Raw genomic sequence first — 21,355 nt, forward strand, 5'->3', positions numbered from 1 at the left:
GTGAATTTTTATATTAAATCAGACAATGATCAGTGAAGTCAGCTGTGAATGGTAAAGAACAAAATTAAGTCATCAGTAGGGTATACTATATTTTATTATTGTATGCTGTGAAAGGTAAGGGAATAAAATGATCTATAGTTATAGAGGTAGATAGAGATATTCAAACCTCTAAGTTTATAAGACTGTTATTTACATCTCCTGAATTTATTCTCAAGAACACAGTAACTGAATATAAGGGACTGTCTGTAATGAGATAAAATAATACTACGTATCCTCTTTCAACGGTTAAGTGTTCAGGAGATTGCATACCAATTTCTAAGATCTCTTATGTCGATGAGTATGTGCTTTAAGCCACTTTTATTTAGAAAACTTCCTTAAAAATGACAAACATTGGAATTTCTTTATATTAATGTGGTGTGTATACATTTGTGTGTGTTGGGGGAAAATAGTTAAGCTACTTGATAGGACAAGATGAAGATTTAAATGATCTTAAATTCTAAATATTTCCTTTGGTACCTTAATCTTCCTTTTACTCATTTGTGATTAATCATTTATATTTAATATTAACCATATACACGTATACATGCACATGCATGTATGTGACACATATCAACATCAAAAATTATTTTCCTGAACAAAATAAGGGATATTCTGTGTCACCACTGGAGAACAGCAATAGAGGACTACACAGTCAGTGTGGTGTTAGAGAAAGAGTAAATCACATTCCCAATTGTTGCTGTGTGCTCATAGCCAATCTCGGTTATTCTAACGGACTCGTTGTTTAGAAAATGTGGTAGAGTTGTCATGATACAATTATGCATTCCCTCCATGCACCTGAGCTAAAATGTCCATTGCCCTATCTTTGACTATCACCTATAAGTTTTTGATTCCTAAAATAGTAATCCCATCTTCGACGTAACTTCTAAGAAATATATCTATATTGTCACTTCTTCTACTGGATGTTTCCAACTAAGAGTGTTATTCAACTCAGAGTCAAAACAATCAAAACCAGGCTTCCTTACATTCTCTTCACAGTGGAGCTTCTTTGCCTCATATCTTAATGTTATCACTTATGCTAGAAACTTCTGTTGAATTTCCCTCCTCCCATCATGTACATTTTCAATGTTTCATAATCTTGCCTATTCTAATTGTTTTTCAAAATCCATCTTCTTCGGATAAATCATATTGCCACTGCTCCATTCAGACCTTCATCATCTTGATAAAGGCCTTAACATCTTCCTTGGTTTGGTTTTCCCCTCACACTCTCCGCTTCTCTTTGTCTTAATATTAATACCTATGAGCTTATACCAGAACATAATATGTTCCGTGAATACTTCAGTAAACAAATAGGCAATATTCTCTGCACTTGTGGAGCTTGCATTCTAATAAGAGGTGTTGACCATAATCATGTTAAGTGAGTAAATTATACAGCATGTTAGAAGCTGAAAACCTCTGTGGAAAAGATAGAACAATGTAAGGAGCAAAGGAAATAATGGTTGGAAGAGGGAAATATGGGAAGGTATATTCATTTAAAATAGGTTAGTCCAAGAAGTCCAGAGAGAGAGACATTTGAACAAAAACTTGAAGAAAATGAACGAGTGAGCTTAGAAATATTTCGAGGAAGAACATTCCAGGTTCGGGAACAGCAAGTCAAAAATCATGAAGCAGGAGGATACCTAGCATGTGTTTGGGGAACAGCAAAGAAGCCAGTGTTCTTGGAGTGGAGTAAATGAGGAAAAGTGGAAGAGAGATGAGTTCAGAGAGGTAACAGGCAGCTGGAAAATAGGGCATCTTTTTAGCCATGGAAAAGGGCTCTGGCTTTTACCCTGAGCTAGATGGGAAGCCATTATGTGGCTGTGAACTGTGAAATAAAATGAGCTGAATGATGTTTTGCAAACCATTCTGGTTGTTGTGAATATCTTTTTAAAACACAAAAATGATTCCAATACTCCTCTGCTTTAAAATGTTTGGTTTTAAAAAAAAATATCCTCAGGACAAATTTCCAGTCTGACATAATTGATTAAATGCCTCCTCATCTCCTGACACCATCCATCCAAGACACCCATGGGAAAAAAATTACTCTTCAATATGTGATTCCATAATTAAGTGCTAAGGTTGGGCCCTGCAAACCATAACTTTATAGAAATGGTGAAGTAATGCAAGTGGGAATCATTAGGAACTACTCTGTGTGGGTGTTTGAACATGACGTTGATCTTGAGGATAGAGAAAACCAATTAGTCCAAAAGGAGAAAGGTGGGATAAGGTGAAGGATGTTGTATAAGCAAAGGCATAGAATTAACAAAGTCCAACTGGACAGCAAGATCGCCTGCCTGCTGGGAGAAGTGGGGCAGATAGAAGCCAAGCAGAAGAGTTTAGACATTGATACCACCATAAAAGAATGGGAAATTATAGATTTTTAAGTAGAAGAATACAATAATAATATCAGTCTTTAGACCGTAGCCTGGTAAATGGTTTTGATTTATTGAGGAAAGATAAACAAACAAAAAATAATTCTCATATGAGTCAAACTTGCTCTCTACCTAAAAGCGTGCTCTGTCTTATCTTGGGTAAAATCAGTGAGCTTATATGAAGGATGTTGTTGACCAAAGAGGGCTTCCATTATTTTCTCTGAAGATGGATGACTGGCCAAAGAGAAGGAAATGGAATTGAAGATAAAGGGCGTCATTTGTCTCCTCTGTGCTTAGGTGTACTGTTGGTGTGTATCAGATCCTAGACCTTTTAGTGATATTTACTGTCAGATGTATAATAGCAGTGTGTGACAACTACATTGAATGGAAAGAACACGGTAAAGTCTGGTATATAAAATAAAGTTGATGTTTTGTTCTTTAGGTAACAGAAACACGGACGGGTCCTCTTGGCTGCAGTAACTATGACAACCTAGATTCTGTCAGTTCTGTTCTGGTTCAGAGTCCTGAGAATAAGATTCAGTTGCAAGGTATGTAGGTGAAATTTCATTAATTCTCTATGAGCCTGCATGACAGTTATCCAGTTATGATTTCTTTCTTCTCTCTTCCTTCCTTCTTCCTCCCTCCCTCCCTCCCTCCCTCCCTCTCTCTCTCTCTTTGTTTGTTTGGTTGTTTCTTTCTTTGTTTCTTTCTTTCAAGCTGTATGTGCAGTACTAGGCTTTTAGAGTTCTCATAAAAGGCTAATCTCCTAATTTTTAACTGATATGAACATTCTAGACCAGATGAAGGGAATGTCAAAATTCACTTTACTTCTTAAATTAAGTAATCAATAACAATTGAAAATGTATTGTGATAATATTTTTCTTCCGTACAGTAACCATTGTCTCAGTAAGTAGCAGTTTTTCCATAGGTCTTCTGAGCTTTGACTTCTTCCTTATAGATTCTGATAAAAATCGTAACCATATTTATGCATACTGTGATGTGAACATTTGACATTTTAAATATAACCTAATATGATAATTAAGGCTTCATTTCTCTTCTGACAAACAGAAATATACTTAAGAATATATTAACAAAATACTTATACTTGCATTATTTCATTTATAGAGATACATTATGTGATAAAGGTAATTTATCATCTTCTTTCTGTTACTGTATTTTGTGAGATAATTCAATAGAGGACTTTTTAAAATAATAACTTTAACAAATACATATTATCCTAACTGGTTATAAGGATGTGTATATCACTCATTCATACAGGCAGGGAAAGGTTATGAATCCACATGTTTAAACACGTACTAGTTGAATAAGTTCAGAAATGTCTTTGTGATGACAGATCATCTAAATTAAGTTGACTGATCAAAGGGGTAGTTCTGAGTTGTTCTTTCTAGTCTACCTTTTTTAATTGCAGAGGTTAGATCTGTATTTACATTATTCAGTTTTACATAAAAATGCTTAAAAGTTTCAGAAATATGCCATTTTTCCTCAACTTTTCCATCTAAAAAATGTAATGGCATCAGGCTATTTAAATTTACCCTAAATAATAAATGAATTTCATTCATTTTAAATTGTATAAAAATCACAAAGAAAGCACTTAACATTTTTAAACTTTAAATGCTATCCAATTTATCATTGTCAATTTTAGATTTACAGTTATTGAGATATTTTCTCTAATTTAAATAGAAACCCAATCTATCAATATTACTTGTAATTCTCTACTAGTCACTCCTTTTTAAATGTGTGTATTAACTTTCCATCAGAGTATTAACTTTAATAGAAAAAGAGAAAGAATGTTTATATCAAATGTTTATTTCAATTAATTTATTATTAAATTTTATTTATTAACACTATTTATTGATTTTTACTCTTTGTGAATCACTGTATTCAGTTTTAAAAATATTATATTATAAACACAAAACTTCATCCTCCAATCTTCTTTGAAGAAAAATTAACACAAGGAATAAATGAATCAATACTCCTTATATAACTACTATTTCTACTCTCCTCAATTTTTGTAAGGCAGAAATCTGCATCTCTTTCACCTTTTTTATCGGCTAGGCCTATATTTTCAGTTGTCTATTGCAACTGTATTTGTACCCCAATGAACAAAGATCCTTCCAAACATAACATTAGGAGATCAATGTTGAGACCCTCAATTCCCCTTGTACTCTTTCTTAAATTTCATCTGTACTTACAGTACAAGTATCAGGTTGATTCACCTTTCAATCTACCTTTAAAAGTAGCTTTTCTCCACTTTGAAAAAGAATGCAAAGCACTCACAAATTCTGGAATAAACTTACCAATGTACATTTCTTTAAAGGGTATAAAAAACTCTGGATCACTATATGTGGCAATTGGAAAAACTTGTGTCTCTGAAGAATCTTTTATTAAGGTACCACCAGAGGTCTTTGTGTCTTTCATAGTTAGTTATATAGTTATATAGTAAGTTGGTTGGTTTTATGGATAGATGGATATAGACATAGATGACATATTGTGTGTGTGTGCGTATATATATATACATATATATGTGTGTATATATATATATACATATATATGTGTATATATATGTGTATATATATATATATACAGAGAGAGAAAGAAAGAGAGAGAGAAAGAGAGAGTTAGTGTCTCCTGTTTTGTTTGTAAGCACAAGGTGAAGCATTAGAATCAGTGTTTGACCCATTTGGAGATCTTCTGAATTCACCTCTATTATTGAGAGGAATCTAGAATTATAAGAGTTTTTCAGTATTGACCTTCTTCTTCCAAAACTCTACTCTTGTAGAAAAAGAAGAATTACTCCTGAAGTAGAATTTTATCAGAGCAAAGAAAGCATCAGTAAGAATTATTGAAGCTACATCATTAGGCAACAAATTCAGAAAGAATTCCATGACTTAACATTGGAATTGACATTCATAAATGAGATGTCAGAGAGATGCATTACACATTAACACACTGATTTTGACTGAAAACAAATGAAATGAAATGTTTTCTGGCAGTGAGTAAGCTGGATTTACCTGCTTGTCTGTCTGGCTTTGCCAATTAGGGTACAGAACAGACATTAAAAAAAAAACAAAACTGAAATATCCATATCTACAACTCCAAATTGTTAATAAAATATATTTAAAACATATGACAAAAAGTAATTCATAAGAAGTGTGAGCAAATACATATTGAAATTAACGATATTCCAATTTCCTCAACCCCTTATGAATTTAACATATCAAGCAAGGTACATTTGAGTGAAAGGGTAACAGTAGTAATTAAAAGTTATAAAATCTTGGCAGTAACTTTTTAGGAAAATTCCCAGAAAGTGAATGATCCATATGACTAGGTAACAAATGCTTTTCCGGATCAGTTAGTTCCTAATGTTTTATTTCATCAAAATTGGCAAAGGATGGCATTATTATCAAATAGAAGATTTAATGTAACTTTTAAAGATGGGACACCATACAATTATCTTTTGCTTGTAATAAAAATCTGATGATATTGCTTAAAAATATTTTTTCTTTCCTATTGTTTATTGATATGTTGGAGCAAATTTTCTCAAAGCTTTACACATATAAAATTTAAAGGAAGGCAAATAATTTATATTGAAATAATTTATATTAATTTATATTTCTAGCAAAAAAAAACCATAAAGTCTAGCTCTATCAATTCATTTATCAATATTTTGTACTCTATTGTTTCTGTACCTAAAAAAAAAAAATGGTCTATAGGACAGCCCCCAGTCCCTCTGAGTTGTCTACCAAGGCAGTTCAAGTTTTCTCTCTAGGTATCAGTTATTGTTTACGTTAGTGGTCTAGTTATAAAATTATAAAATTTTGAGTGGTCTGTCTGTAGAGCTCTTTTCCAAAAAATCTTTGTTATTTTTAGTGTGGGTTTTACAGAATGTCAGTTTCCTTTCTTTAGAGATAGATAAATGCATAGATGATAGATATAGATAGATAGATAGATAAGACAGATAATACAGCAGAAATCCTTGCATGTCTAAAACTGAACTCATCGTTTCTTGCCACCAATCATTCCTCCTCAAATTACTTTTCCAGCCTTCTCTATTTCTGCAAAGCCACTATCATTTTTACAGACTGAAAATTATGATAATTATGACTTTGTTTATGACATTTTAAATGTAACATAAATTCTTCGAATTTCTTTTTGTTTTGGGGGGTGCTTTTTTATAAAATTAAGGTTGACATAATCAGCGGGTTCCATATATCTGGTCCATAGACTTACAGTTACCTGAGATGTTAAAACATGCAATATTAAAATAAGTATATTTGGACTCCTGAGTCGTATTAACAGAGACTCTGACTTTGTTTTTAACACTGAATGGCAGAATTGTCAGAAGCAATCACTAGATATTTCCCAACTATACAGTAATTTGGTGACCCACAGGACTAATCATTTAAGAATATTTCTAGCTTTATCATTTTATTCCTTCAGGTCATTTGACATATTTCACCTGCCTTACATCAAATAAAGTAGTGTCTAGTAGATTCTAACTCCTCTTCTCCTGTCTCCTAAACTGCCTTTTGATCACCATTTCCTTAGTTTAGATATTTTTTAGTCTTCCGTCTAAACTGATCTTTTTTCTTTATATCTTCTATATCGAAATAATGTACCACTCAGAGTACCTTCATTGTTAAACATCATTTAAATACAAATGAATTAATTCCATATACTTCACCCTGTTATGGGAACCCCAATAACATTACTCTAGATTTATTTTTCTAAGCAACTCACTCATTGCATTCTTATACTGTATATATATTAAAACAATACTGCTAGTTGCTATTTTAAAAAATATATTCCACAGTTCATTTGTGTGTGATGTTGTTAATGTATTATCCTATGCCACAAAAAAACCTCTCTTAATGTTGAAGCATATCCACGTGTCAAATACTGTTCCAGTCTACCTTTTTTATGGAACAATTAATCATACCTAGTGAAATATCTGTAACCCAACTCTAGTAGTTATTAAGTACTATTGTATAATATTATTACATACTTCTAATATTACATATTATATTACTTCTTTTATTTTTTCCTAAGTGTATTGCAAGTACCTTTAGGGCAGGGATATGTTTCGGTCATCTTCATACTTGTACTTTCGCTAGAACGTCTCTTCCAAATGGAAGGCATTCCATAAATGTTATTTATTTGAGGTAAAATTAAAATGAATAATAAAGTAAATATGTAAGTGCTAAAAGTACTTTTCCTGACCCACCTATGGGAGAATTAATCTGAAAGAATGAGATAGGTATAATTGTCAAGATATTTACAAAGTAGAATTTTTTCCTAAATGCTAATTCACGATTTTAGTTGAATTAATCTCATAGATGATGGTTGTATCAAAAAATTGTGTTTTTTGTTTTTGTTAGAAAGGAGACATATAAAAGTTGTAAAAATCAAATTTTGTAGTAAATAGCAATTAGGTATTGACTAAGTTTTCCCTTACTTTTATGTTTATTTTATTATATTGAATATTTACCCTTTTGATTAGATTTTTCTCCATAGCAAGAAATGCTAAAATATAAAACTAGTAGAGATCTCCAAATGTTAATTTTATAGCCTTACTTTCATTTTTTATATTTTCTTAAGAGTTAGCAAATTTACTAAACTTGCTTGTAGAAAAGAAATAAACTGTATCACTAAGGCTGTCTCAATACATGACAAGGAAATAAACTGTGAAATAATTAAATCAGTCTAATAGTTTCCCTGTAGTCAATCTAAGTGATCATATGAAAAATAAACTCATATAAAGTTATGTGTTGTTAGTGGCATGAGATAAGCATTATAGCAATATTTCATAACTCTTTTGCTGATGCCACAAACCCTTTGTATTATGATGTCTATGTAGATGTGAGCTGATAGAACATGAGCTAAAGGTATATGAAAATATTGAAAACTATTTGAAATCAAGTAGTGTAAAATAAATGCATACATCTCTTTTCAAAAGTATGGGAAGATAGGTTCCATCTACATTATATAAAAATAACCAAATATTCTGATCAATTAAGTCAAATGCCAATCAAATCAGTTTAAAAAACAAAATCAAATAGTCTGAGATATTAAACACCTCTATAATTTTCAGGATTCTTTTTTTTTAAATTTATTTAATTTATTTATTTATTTTGGCTGCATCGGGTCTTAGTTGTGGCTCGGGTCTTATTTGTGGCATGCGGTGTCTTCATTGAGGCGTGTGGGATCTTTTCACTGTGGGCTGGCTCTTCGCTGTGGCGCGCAGGCTTCTCTCTAGTTGTGGCGTGAGGGTTTTCTCTCTCTAGTGCAGTGTGCAGGCTCCAGAGCTCATGGGCTCTGTAGTTTGCAGCACATGGGCTCTCTCGTTGAGGCCGCAAACTCAGTAGTTGTGGCATGCAGGCTTAGTTGCCCCACGGCATGTGGGATCTTAGTTCCCGGACCAAGGATTAAACCTGCGTTCCTTGCATTGGAAGGCAGATTCTTTACCACTGGACCACCAGGGAAGTCCGTTTCCAGGATTCTTGAGCAGTTCATGGAGTCAGTATATATTAAAAAGAATTATAAATATTTGCAATTTTACAGACTTCGATAATTTTCTAATGATGGTTTTAAAATATGCATAAATACATAACAATATACTCAAATTTTGACTTTTTGTGAATATGTAGATATGTATTATGCTTTTTTCCTTATCAGAGTAAACTTACTGTTTTGGCTTGTTCTTTAAGGGCTGCAAGTACTCCTTCCAGACTACCTTCAGGAGCGTTTTGTACAAGCAGCTTTGAGCTACATTGCTTGCAATTCAGAGGGAGAGTTTATCTGCAAGGACAATGACTGCTGGTGTCAGTGTGGTCCCAGATTTCCAGAATGCAACTGCCCCTCCATGGACATTCAAGCCATGGAGGAGAATCTTCTTCGCATAACTGAAACCTGGAAATCCTACAACATCGACTTTGAGGAATCAGGTAAGACATATATTTTATCTAACACTTCTAAACTTTGCCAAAAAAATTGCCATATTGAGAAGACTGTTTTACCCTTTTGGGAGAAACTATTACATACTTGGAGGATTTTATTCAATTTATACTTATTATTCTTTCAAATGGACACGTGTATTGCTTTCATTATCGGTTATTCAGTATTTTACTGAAAGCCTATATGGTACTTTGTGTATTGCTATGTACTATTGGCACTAGGACCTAGCCTGCTCTTGAGCTGATTTATTAGTCATTTAATGAAGAAAGTCCCTGCCTTTCTCAATATAAGAATTTAAATTGTTGACTGAAAAAAAATGTGCAACCTAGAAGTTGAGAATTACGTATTTATGTTTTATTGGGCGGATTTTCTGAGCACTTCAAGCCCAGGAGACAGGACTCTCAGATCGCTCTGAGGGAGGGCTCCAAAGAGGTAAAGGAGGAGCCGGGATATATAGGAGTTTTGGAAGACTCCTATATAGAGTCCAGGTAGTGGGAACAGTATCAAAAGATACTGTTAATTAAGGAAAACCAGGTTTCTCAAGTTAAGGAATTTAGTGCTTTTCTGGGTATGGGAAAATGCAAAGTCAAAGCTCATTGAACTCTTTCCTTTGATATGCACCTCAGCTATCTGGGGCCAGATAGCTGAGGTGCTATCCTGGCTTTAGGTGCCATCCTGGTGATAGAAACCTATCCTGTGCTTTGTCATCCTCAGCCTCCTCAGGGCGCACCGTACAAGGGTGGCTGCAGAGGCTGATAGCTTGAGAGCTGGTATCTTGTTTCCACCCTGAGTTCCCTCAGGGCTCACGACAGGGTGGCTGTAGTGGCTGAGGTGGCTGATGGCTGATGGCCACAACAGCCTTTGTTTCTTGTTTATTGATATGGCAGACGGCGTTCTTAGTCCAATACCTCTGATACCCCTCTGGACTATTCGCATGGCCCCTGAGATTCACTTGTGAGGCAAGATCCAAAGTGCGAATGTTCTATACTTTCTTTACATTAAAGTGAATCTCATGCACATACACTTTCACTCAACTACTTCTTTTTAAACCAAATTCAGATTAGTTTTGACTTAATGTTTGTGCAGTTTGTTTTTGTTATTTCTGAATTTTTATGAGTGCATAATTGTGTTTTCAATATTGTTACTTATGGACTGTGTAACCTGTAATGGCCTTCATTTCATAAAGCAGTGCACTTTAATAAAAGGTTAAGAATGCCTCAACATGAAATGAAAAATATTGATAACAACATATATAATCATTCATGATAATAGAATAATAAAAATCCCCAGAATGTGGTGAGTGTAATTATGTAGCATTTAGTCAAAAGTGTTGGACATGGCTAACTTTCAAAGTGACAGGAGAGGTTTTAACTGCCCTGAGATCAGATGTATATGTTTGAATGTCATAATTTTTCCAGTGATTCATTTAACCAAGCACACTTAAAAATGATAATGAAATTTAACATACATTCACAATAAAAACACTTAATTTAAGCATAGAAGGAACATATTTCAACATAATAAAAGCCATATATGACAAGCCCACAGCTAACATCAGACAAGAAAAACCACAATTGATGGTTTCAACAAACCCTCATCTTTTTGTGTAGTAGAACCACCAAATTATAAAGTAAAAGGGTAGGTAAATAGATTTAGAATGAGTTAATAGATTTAGATTTTATTAAGATATATTTTGATCAAAATAGTGTATAATATATAATCCTCCTCTATTAGGGTAATATTTCTCTCTATACAAATAGCAAAAACTGTCTAGGAATCAAAAAGTCATATCTCCTTGACATTGTTGAAATGCATTTATTTCTAACCTCAAATTCTTCTTTTGTTTTTCCAATAGAATACTCATAAGTAATGTATTGGAAATCTAATATGTTATATTCAAGTAGAACCATCTGATGTTAAAAATAATCATGAAATGCAACACTTTTAGATAATGTATAATGTGTTATACCAGGGAATCTCAGAAACCCCATATTTGTGGAACTCACATAGGATTGCCCCCCCTATTATTTTGCCTTGAGACTATATTTTTAAAAATCACCAAATGAGCATTGGGTTTTTTGTTTCCAGGTGAAATGTAGTAGATTGAAGTAGTCCAATACTTCTATTGATAGTAACTAAAAAGTTGAATAATTTTTAAAATTATATTTTTAAAGACATAATAGATCATAAAAGTAACAACAACTAAATAGACTAAAATTCATGGCGTGAGATGTGTGGGATCCATAGCTTGTTTCCTTCCTTTCTTTATTTCTGTTTCTTTCTTTCATTTTATTCATTAATTTATTTAATTCTGAGAACAGAGCCTGAGAGCTCTGCATTTCCCCAGGCAGAGAGTGGCTGATGGGAGAAAGAAAAATCAACACACTTCTAGCGATTATGGAGACTAAAGAAGTTCAGTTTTACCACAAGATATATGCTGAATTTCAGATAGTGCTGGATGCTAAAGAACTATTCAAAAGTCTTTTCAAACTTAATGAAGTTTACCACAGACTTTAGGTGCTTAAGAGATAAAAACTCTCTAGAAGGAAGAGCTTGAAAATAAAACAGGGAAGGATGGAAAACCCCCAAGGGAATGAGGAAGTGACACTGTGTTTCTATAACTGCTTTCCCCTGGGGCATATTTATCAATTCAGGGCAGAGTTAGAAGCTGAGAATCTAGGACTAGTCCCTGAAAAATGCTGGCATTCCAGAACAGAGAAATCAGAAGAAAATTTGGCAGTCATAGTAGATTAAAGTGAGAAAATTGGAGGCTTAGGAGTTTTAAATATATGACCAGTCTTCTCTTTAAGACATTTGCCTTAACCAATGGCGGATGTTCCTAAAGAGAGAAACTGAAAACCTCTGAATGATAGCATTGAGTCTTCTGCAGTGTTACAGGCCTGAAGTAGCAAACACTCACCAGGTCCTTAACTGAAAGTTCTGCAGGGCCATACCCTAAGAACAGGGGAGAGTCAGAGCCAGACTGAGTTCTCTACAAATATAACCCCACACTGATATAGCTCATATCCTGATTTTTTTAGGATCAACTCCCTATAGTGTCTGTTACATATGAAGAGAGTGACGTCTTGAGGAGGAAAACATTTTCTAAAATCTCTGCAATTTTTTTTTATTTATGATGAACATAAAACTCTAATTTACAACATATGTGAGCAGATAAGACCTTATGGCTAATATCAAAAAGAAACCAGGTAACAGATGTAAGATGAACCAGATATTGAAATTAATAGGAACAATTTTCAGATAATTATTATTAAAATGCTCAAAAAATGAAAGGAAAGGAAGGATAAAGTAGATGGAGATATTGAAAAGTTCACCAGAGATTTGGAATCTATACAACTGGACTGAAGGACCTTCTAAAACATAAAAATGCAGTATCTGAAATAAATAACTCAAAATTTTGTTTTCATAGGAGTCTTGGCATAGTGGGGAACAGGATTAGTGAACAGTAAGAGAGGTTAATGGAATAGATAGAAATGGAAGCAGTGAGAAAAGCAACAATGAAATATTGGATAGATGCATGGCAAGCATGTGAGATATGCATGAAATTTTTTTCAACTGAAAACTTCCAAATTCAACCTACAGATTCAAAAAGCACAGCAAACACAAAGAATGATTAATACAAAGAAAACCACAGATAAGTGTATCATAGTAAATCTGTTGGAAAAAAGACAGAAAAAAATTCTTCTAACATAGAGAAAAAAGACATTACTTTCATTGGACTCATAATGAGCCTGACTTATCAAAACAAAAACAAAAACAGATTTTTGACATAAAGTGCTAAAGAAAATAACAGTCAATCTAGAATTATGTAACGTTCCACAAGAGTTTCAAAAATGAAGGTGAAAATAAAGATGTGTTCAGACAAGAAATGCTACATGAAAATATAGACGTAGAGGGGAAGAGGAATTCTAGACATGGCAAATATACACGAGTAAATATAAGTGAATATCAGCCTTACAAAATAATAATTATGAGGTGATGTGAACATAAAATATATGTAGAATTCTAATATATGATAATAGTGTTATAATGGGTGGTGAATGGAAAGTGTTAATATTCAAAGTCTCCCAAGGTACTGGCATTGTTGAGGATGAGCTAAGAGATGTAATTTGCATTAGAGTGAAATAAATCAAGAATAATATAATCTCTGGAATATCTACTAAAATAAGAATGTTTAATTATAGTCAAGAAAATAAAATAAGTTAAAAATTATTTGATCACTCCATAATAAGAAAATAAAGTAGAAAACAGGAGAAAAATCATCTGGGTCAAATAGATCAATGCAGCGGAAAGAGGAAGGTTTGGATTGTCTTTACAATAAATGTGTTGGGTCAGATTAATTCCACTGTAATGGTTATTATATTAAATATTCTATTTTCTTATTACACTAAATAGTCTAAATAAAAGACTAATATTGTAGGACTGGTGATTAATAATAATAAAAATAAATAAAAGACTATTTGCTGTTTACTAGAGACCTGATAAAGACATAGATAAACTGAGGTTGAATGGTGAAGAAATATGTAAAGTAAACACTAGCCAAAAAATACTAAGGTAAATTTGAAAGCAAGATACATTAATTGAGATTAAAAAATATTTCATAATAATAAAGTAGTCAATCCAACAGGAATCAATATCATAATTATTAATTTATATGAACTGCAAAATAAAAATTACACCACACCAGTTAAACGGGCAAGTAAGACTGCTAAAGACTCTTGTAATAAAGGATAGAGACTTACAATAGGGAAGGAAGATTGAACTCAACTCCTCTGATACAAAGGACAGGAGAATTTTTAAAACTTGGGATTAGCTCATGGAAAAGTACCAGAGGACAGTAGCAGGGAGAATGGTCGACATTTCTGCAGTATCAGTTGTAACTTCTCCTCTTTCATTTCTTATTTTGTTTATTTGGGTCTTCCCTCTTTTCTTCTTGGTGAGCCTGGCCAGAGGTTTGTCAATTTTGTTTACCCTTTCAAAGACCCAACTCTTGGTTTTATTGATTTTTTCTATTGTTTCTCTAATCTCTATTTTGTTCATTTCCTCTCTGACCTTTTGTATTTCCTTCCTTCGGCTAACTTTAAGTTTTGTTTGTTCCTCTTTTTCTAATTCTTTCAGGTGGTAGGTTAGATTTTTTATTTGAGATTTTTCTTGTTTTTTGAGGAAGACCTGTATTGCTATGAACTTCTCTCTAAGAACTGTTTCTGCTGCATCCCATAGATTTTGTATGGTTCTATTTTCATTGTCATTTGTCTCAAGGTATTTTTAAATTTTCCCTTGGATTTCATCATTGACCCACTGGTATTTTAGTAGAGGGTGGACCACCTGATTAGGCCATCTGTATTTGCTAATTGTGCCTTATTGAGGTTGGTCTCCTACTTTTCCACAGAGACTGGGAGAAAAGCATACTATCTCCTTTTCCTTTGATGATTCCAAGTCAAAGATGACTCCTAGATCCTTGAGAATGACATTATCTTGTTTGAAGAAGATTTACTTCTTTAAGGGACAAAGAAATGCTTTACAATTGCAAGTTCTCTAAAGAAAAGGGAAGTCAGGGAAGAAACCTGTTTAAACTTTAGTGAAGCTGTGGCGTATGTTCAGGCTGTCTTGGTCAATACTTAAAAGCAGAGCCCCAAAAACCATGAAGATAAATTGACAGAACTAAAAGGAACAAAAAACACATACAGAATCATAGTGTGACATTTTAACATGCTTATTTAATATATGAAAGAACAAACAAATTGAATATCAGGGAAGATTTATTCAAGATTCAAGATTAATTTGTTTCAAAATATCTATCAGATTTCATCACAAACAAGAAATAGAATAGGATCATGTGAACATTTCACAAAATTCAGGGAAAAAAAACACTTATTCATGATTTTTAAAAAAATCTTTGAACAAATTTGGAATTCTGGAACCCTCATATTTTAACAATTTCTACAAAAACTTCATGTATAATGGTGAAGATTTGAACAGTTTCCCCCCTAGAGCAGGAATGAGATACCAATGTCCATTCTCACCACTTTTATTGAAAAATGTACACAAAGTTCTAGTTAGTGTAGTTAGGCAAGAAAAAAAGGAATAAAGGCATAAGTATTGGAAAGGAAGAATAAAATTATCATATTCAAATATAATATGAATTTGTACATAGAAAATTCAAAAGATAAACTATTTTGAATAAATAAGTGAATTTAGCAAGTTCACAGCATAAAAGATCATACAAAGTAATTTGTACAGCCATATACCACAAATTTAAAATGAAATTGTTAAAGGTGATACCATTTACAAGAGTAACACAAAAATATCAGATATCTTGAAATAAATCTAACAAAACAGCACTTTTTAGAGATGTAAAAATATCCACACTGAAAAAGACAAAATATATCTGAGGAAAAAAATGGAAGACCTAAGTAGAGGACCATATCATGTTCTTGGATCAAAAGACTCAAAATGTAAAGATGTCAAGTCTTCCCAAAATAATCTATTCAACACATTTCTAATAAAACGTCTTATAATTCTCCCCCCATGCCAGAAATTGGCAAGCTGATTCTAGAGTTTATATAGAAATACAGTAGACTTAGTATCGCCAAGACAATCTTAAGTAGAATGAATCTGGGAGACTATTAGATACTTAAAGCTTGTAAATTGTGGGAAATTAAGAATAGACATACTGACCAATGGAAGAGAAGAGTGTCCAGAAAAAGATTTACATATATATGGCCTTCTGATTTACGTTTAAGGTGACCCTGCAGTGCAAAGGAAAAAAACAGTATTTTCCATAATACTGGGTCATTTGGACGTCTATGCATAAAGAAAATGAATCTTTGCTCATCACACCAGAAAATTCAATCCCAGATTGATTGCTGATCTAAATACGAAAAGATAGAAAGAAATATAAAAGCTTGAGAGGAAAGCATAGGAGAAGATCTTCCTGAATAAGCAAAAATGTTACGAACAGAATTTCCAATACTAAATGTAAAAGACAAAAAAATAAATTTGAATACAACAAAATTTAAAACTTCTATAATCAAAAGACACCATTAGAATATATTTGCAATACATTTGTCAACCAAAGAACTCCTATGGAGAATATATACAGAACTCCTTCTAATCAATAAGAAAAATACAGACAAAGCAATAAAGAAATGGTCAAACTATTTCAACACCTTGCAAAAGAGGAACTTCAAATGATAAGAATCATATGACAAAGTGTTCAATGGCATTAGTCATCAGAAAAAGGTAAATAAAACCATAAAGCTGTCATATGATATCACTACACATCTACCAGAGTGGCTAAAATTACAAAAAAACAAACAAACAAAAAAAAAACAAGAAAAGGAAAGAAGGAGAGGAGAGAGGGAGGGAAGGAAGGAGAGACAGAGAAAATAAGTGAAAACTTAAAACAACTGGAACTCTCACATAATAACGGTGGGTGTGTGTAATTAATATTTTTTCTCTTTGGAAAAAATATTTGGCAACATTTACCAAAGGCAAATGTGTCATATCCTATGACCCAGCAATTTCGTTCCTAGATAGAAACCCAAAAGAAATATTTGCATATTTGCAACAACAAATATACAAAAATGTACAAGAATGTTCACAGTAGCATTATTCTTAACACTCTAAAAGTGGAAACTACCAAATTCTCGTCCACAAAGGTAGAGTAAAAAATTGTGGTCTATTTACACAATGGAATTCTATAAAGCAAAGGGAATGAACTATCCATCCAGAATGATAAGAATAAATTTCTCAAACATCAAATTGGACAAAAGAAACCATATTGAAATATATATATTTATATATAGTGTATATATATACTATACTATATATATTTATATATAGTGTGTATACATACTATACGGTGTATATATATATGTGTGTGAGTGTGTGTGTGTGTATATATATATATATATATATATATATATATATAAAGTGATTCCGTTTATATTAAGTATAAAAACGGGCAAAGTTGAGCTGTGCTATTCCAAATCAGGAATATGGTGCCTTTGCTGAGGCAAGGGCTGATGTGATGGATAAGGGTCTGGGTGTCTCATTTGGTGTTAAAAACTCAAGATTCCTTGCTCCATAGGCTGGCTACTGTAATATGTTGGGTTTCTGAAAATTCTCTGGGTTTATACTTATGTGCATTTTACTGTATTTATATCATAATTTAATTAAAAATTTAAAAATAACAAGAATTTTGACATCTAAATAATCTGAAGAACATAATCTCAGAAAAAGTGAATGAATCAATATTTTTAAAGTTTGCTACATATTGTATGCCTAAATTTATAGTAAATTGGTCAAAAATTAGTCAGAAATATTCAATGTCCAGAGGTTTTGAACTACTACGTAAAAGCTAGTACTATTAATAAAATCAGACATTTTAATCTTAACTCATATTTGGGTTGCCATCTTAGGTTTAAAAACCAGACTCTTACCATACCAGTTCAGTTGTGTTAATGTTAGGACAACAATGATTTACAGGACAAATCTGTTTTTTTACATGATATCTCTGAAACTGTCTCTAAGACTGAAAATGTTTATATTTAATTATTTGTTCCAATTGGTATCCAGTGTATTTAGCTGATTCATATTTAACTGGAGGAGTGGCCCTACTTTGCTGTAAATTTTATGACCCATCCTAGATAATATTGAGGGTATTCTTTTATCAATTTCAATGTGTAGATAGTTAAAGAATGAACTGAAAATTTTTTTTAGTACATTAGCTCTTTAGCAAAACCGTATTCACTTATTCACTCTTGGAACTAAACGACTGATTAACACATTCTATTTTTACTGGACTACTTTCAAAAGTAGTGAAACCTGTGCATGAGCATGCCTGATAGTTTTAAGAAGAGCTTTTGTTTTTGAGAAATAAAACTTTTTTTGCCCCACAGAGTTAAACAAAATACAAAAAGTAATGAGGCAGAGATTGCACTGGGAAAAGATTTCTAAATTGTTACCACCACCCGCAGACACCTTTAAGTTGATTGACTATATTCTCAGTACCTTGATAGTAAGGAAATGCACCAGCTTATTTCATTTTCCTGGTGATTGGGAAAGCAGTGACACTGGGTGCAAGCAAACTCTTTAGAGATTTCCTTGAATTTTAGGTAAAATACATAGTTATTTGTGTATTTTTATCTACAAGCCTAAAATTCAAATCCAGGTGTATTCTAGACAGACAATACAAATTGCGCTGGCAACTTAGGTTACTTTCAAACATTTAATTCAAATTAACTTGATTTTTTAAAAATTTTAATTTGCATTTAAAATGCAAATAATGTATCTGAAGGTTATATTTATTGAAGCTGAGGAAAAAATAAGTTTGTATCTGTTATTTTATCAAAATAGAATAATGCATCGGCATTTAGGAAATTCTTCCTTAAACACAAATTACAACATACGTGTGGAAGTATATAAATTAGAATGCACAGAGTAACCATACAGAATAAGAATGCCAGTCACAACATAAAATGAAACAAAATATATTGCGAATTTTATTGGGTCAGGATAACTTGTTTGTAAATATCTTTCTGTTGTATTTGTTTTCTATTATCACCAAGAGTAAAAGTCAAACAGTAGATCAGATTAGCATATAATGCTAAGCTATTTGTTAATTTGATTATATATGATTCATTTTGTTCTGTAAAAAAAGTCCTGGAAAATACACCTTTCACACCCTGCAAATAAAAATGTCAGAAAATTCCAAAATAGAATGCATTTCTCTTTTCATATCTTGCCATCTGAGAGAAGTATTGGTTGAGAGAACTATATTTTAAACAAATCTATCCATTCTCTACCTTTATATTTTCAGAAACAAATGAATGTTGTTTAATAAGAAATAATGATGGCATATATATACCATTGATTAAAGTGAAAGAGAGGATATAGGATAAAAATTCAGGGAAAGATATAGAGAAAAATAGAGACAGAAAAAAGAAAAAAAAGGAACTCACATGCACCCTCACAGTAGCAGTGCCGAACAAAAACTTGTTTATATGTTATATTTAATTAGATAAAAAGAAAAATTTTGTTACCAATTACTTAGAGACTACTTCTACCCAGATCTGGATCAAGGATTCGAACCTAATGAAAAAACTGGAAGTCCTTACAGTTTTACTGATGCATCTAAATGATTAAAACCACAATTTTAATTTGGATTATGCAACCATTTAACAAAATTGCCAGAAAAAATTTTAAAAACCACTAAATAGATAGCAATGTGGTATTTTTCCTATATAATATTCTGAATTATCCTCAATTCTTTTGGGGATAAATAAGAAACTTAATTATTTAAGCTGTAACTATGTAATATGATGATACAAGTAATATATATTCTTAAGAAAAAAATAAAGAGCTTGGTTTACAGAGAACATAAATCTTTTAGAAATTTTTGACATGACTTCTTTACTCTTTAGCAAAATGGTGTTATCACTGGTGCATAGGAAATCTAAGGTGTATTGTATGCTATCCACATAGATCTTTATCAGGATCATATCCTATTAAATGTAAGGATACTCATTTGATGAACCAAGAATGGCAGCTGGAGGCCACCTGGTAATGAAATTGTCTAGGTGTTACTTTTAGAGAATACTGTCCATTTGACACTTCATCTGAAAATGGATAAACTTTCTAATGCTGTAATGGCAAAATGTAGTATAAAAGTTGGGTTAACTTTTATACTTAACTTTTGTAAGTTTTAAACTTACAAACTTAAAAAAAAATAATGTATTTCTTCTTGTTATTTTTATGTAGACTATTCTTAATTTTCTTTCACGAGAACAGTTTCTCCCTCAGATGATATTTAACTACCAGTTTATGGGAAAAGGATATTTTCCAGGGAAAATAAGTATATCTAAATAAAACATTTGAAGTTTAGCTAACAGTCCACTTTACATGTTATAACTTTAATAAAAGCCTACTGTTTCCTCTCAGTGTTCTATCTCTTTCCTTTACACTAAAACATCCTGATTTTTCTTTGAGGAACTCGCACTCCCATTCTTAGTATTGCACAGTTTATGAGATTCAGCTCATACTGAGATCCAGAATTGCTCTGTGATTAATGCAAGCAGATCACAAGAATCCATTCCCCCAGCTACAAAGATCAGTTCAAGATACCTGAAAAATTGGGTCAATGAGACCCAGATATATATTTCCTAGGAGTATCTCAGAGAGACAAAAGATTCTCTCTTTTTCCACAATAGCTATAGGAAGTGCTCTACATTTTTCTTCTTAGATATGAAAAAATAACATAGTCAGAAGAGCTTTAGAGAACCATCTTGCAACCACAGGAGATGTTTGAGCAATGCAAAGTGGAAAACATTGGGAATCAAAGGTGATTTTAATCTTAAATTTCACATGCTTTTTGGCCCGCAGTCATAGTTTCTTTCGCATTACAACTCATGTATAAGTTTACTGATCTTTTATCCATTTGAGCTCAGTCAGTTCCATGGACCAGTTATTACTGAGTCCAAGCTCATATTGCTCGTTGCACAACAAGCCAGTAAATCAAGAAATGAGTTGTTAGGGCAAAAGGAATAGCGACTTTATTTGGAAAGCCAGCAGAGCAAGAAGACAGTGGAATAGTGTCCCAAAGAACCATCTTACCAGAGTTAGAATTCAGGCTTCTTTTATACTGAAAGGGGAAGGGGTGTAGTTGGTTGCCGCAAACTTCTTGGTATCAGAATCCTTTGTTCTTGCAGCTGTCTACGTAGGCCAGGTCACAATGTTCCTGTAAACCTTGGATAAGACAAATATTATTCTCTGTTTTGCAACTTTTAATCTCTATATGAATGGAAAACTGTTATACCTTTGAAGGTCAGAGCCTTAAGAATGGCTCCTGTATATTTTAGGCTCTAGGTAACATTCTTAACTTGTAGCAAAAGCAATAGAATACAAAGGTTAAAGTGAAAGAAACAGATCCAGTATAGAGTCAGATTTAT

The sequence above is a fragment of the Tursiops truncatus genome, chromosome 1 (assembly GCF_011762595.2).
Source record: "Tursiops truncatus isolate mTurTru1 chromosome 1, mTurTru1.mat.Y, whole genome shotgun sequence".
Classification (NCBI taxonomy): domain Eukaryota; kingdom Metazoa; phylum Chordata; class Mammalia; order Artiodactyla; family Delphinidae; genus Tursiops; species Tursiops truncatus.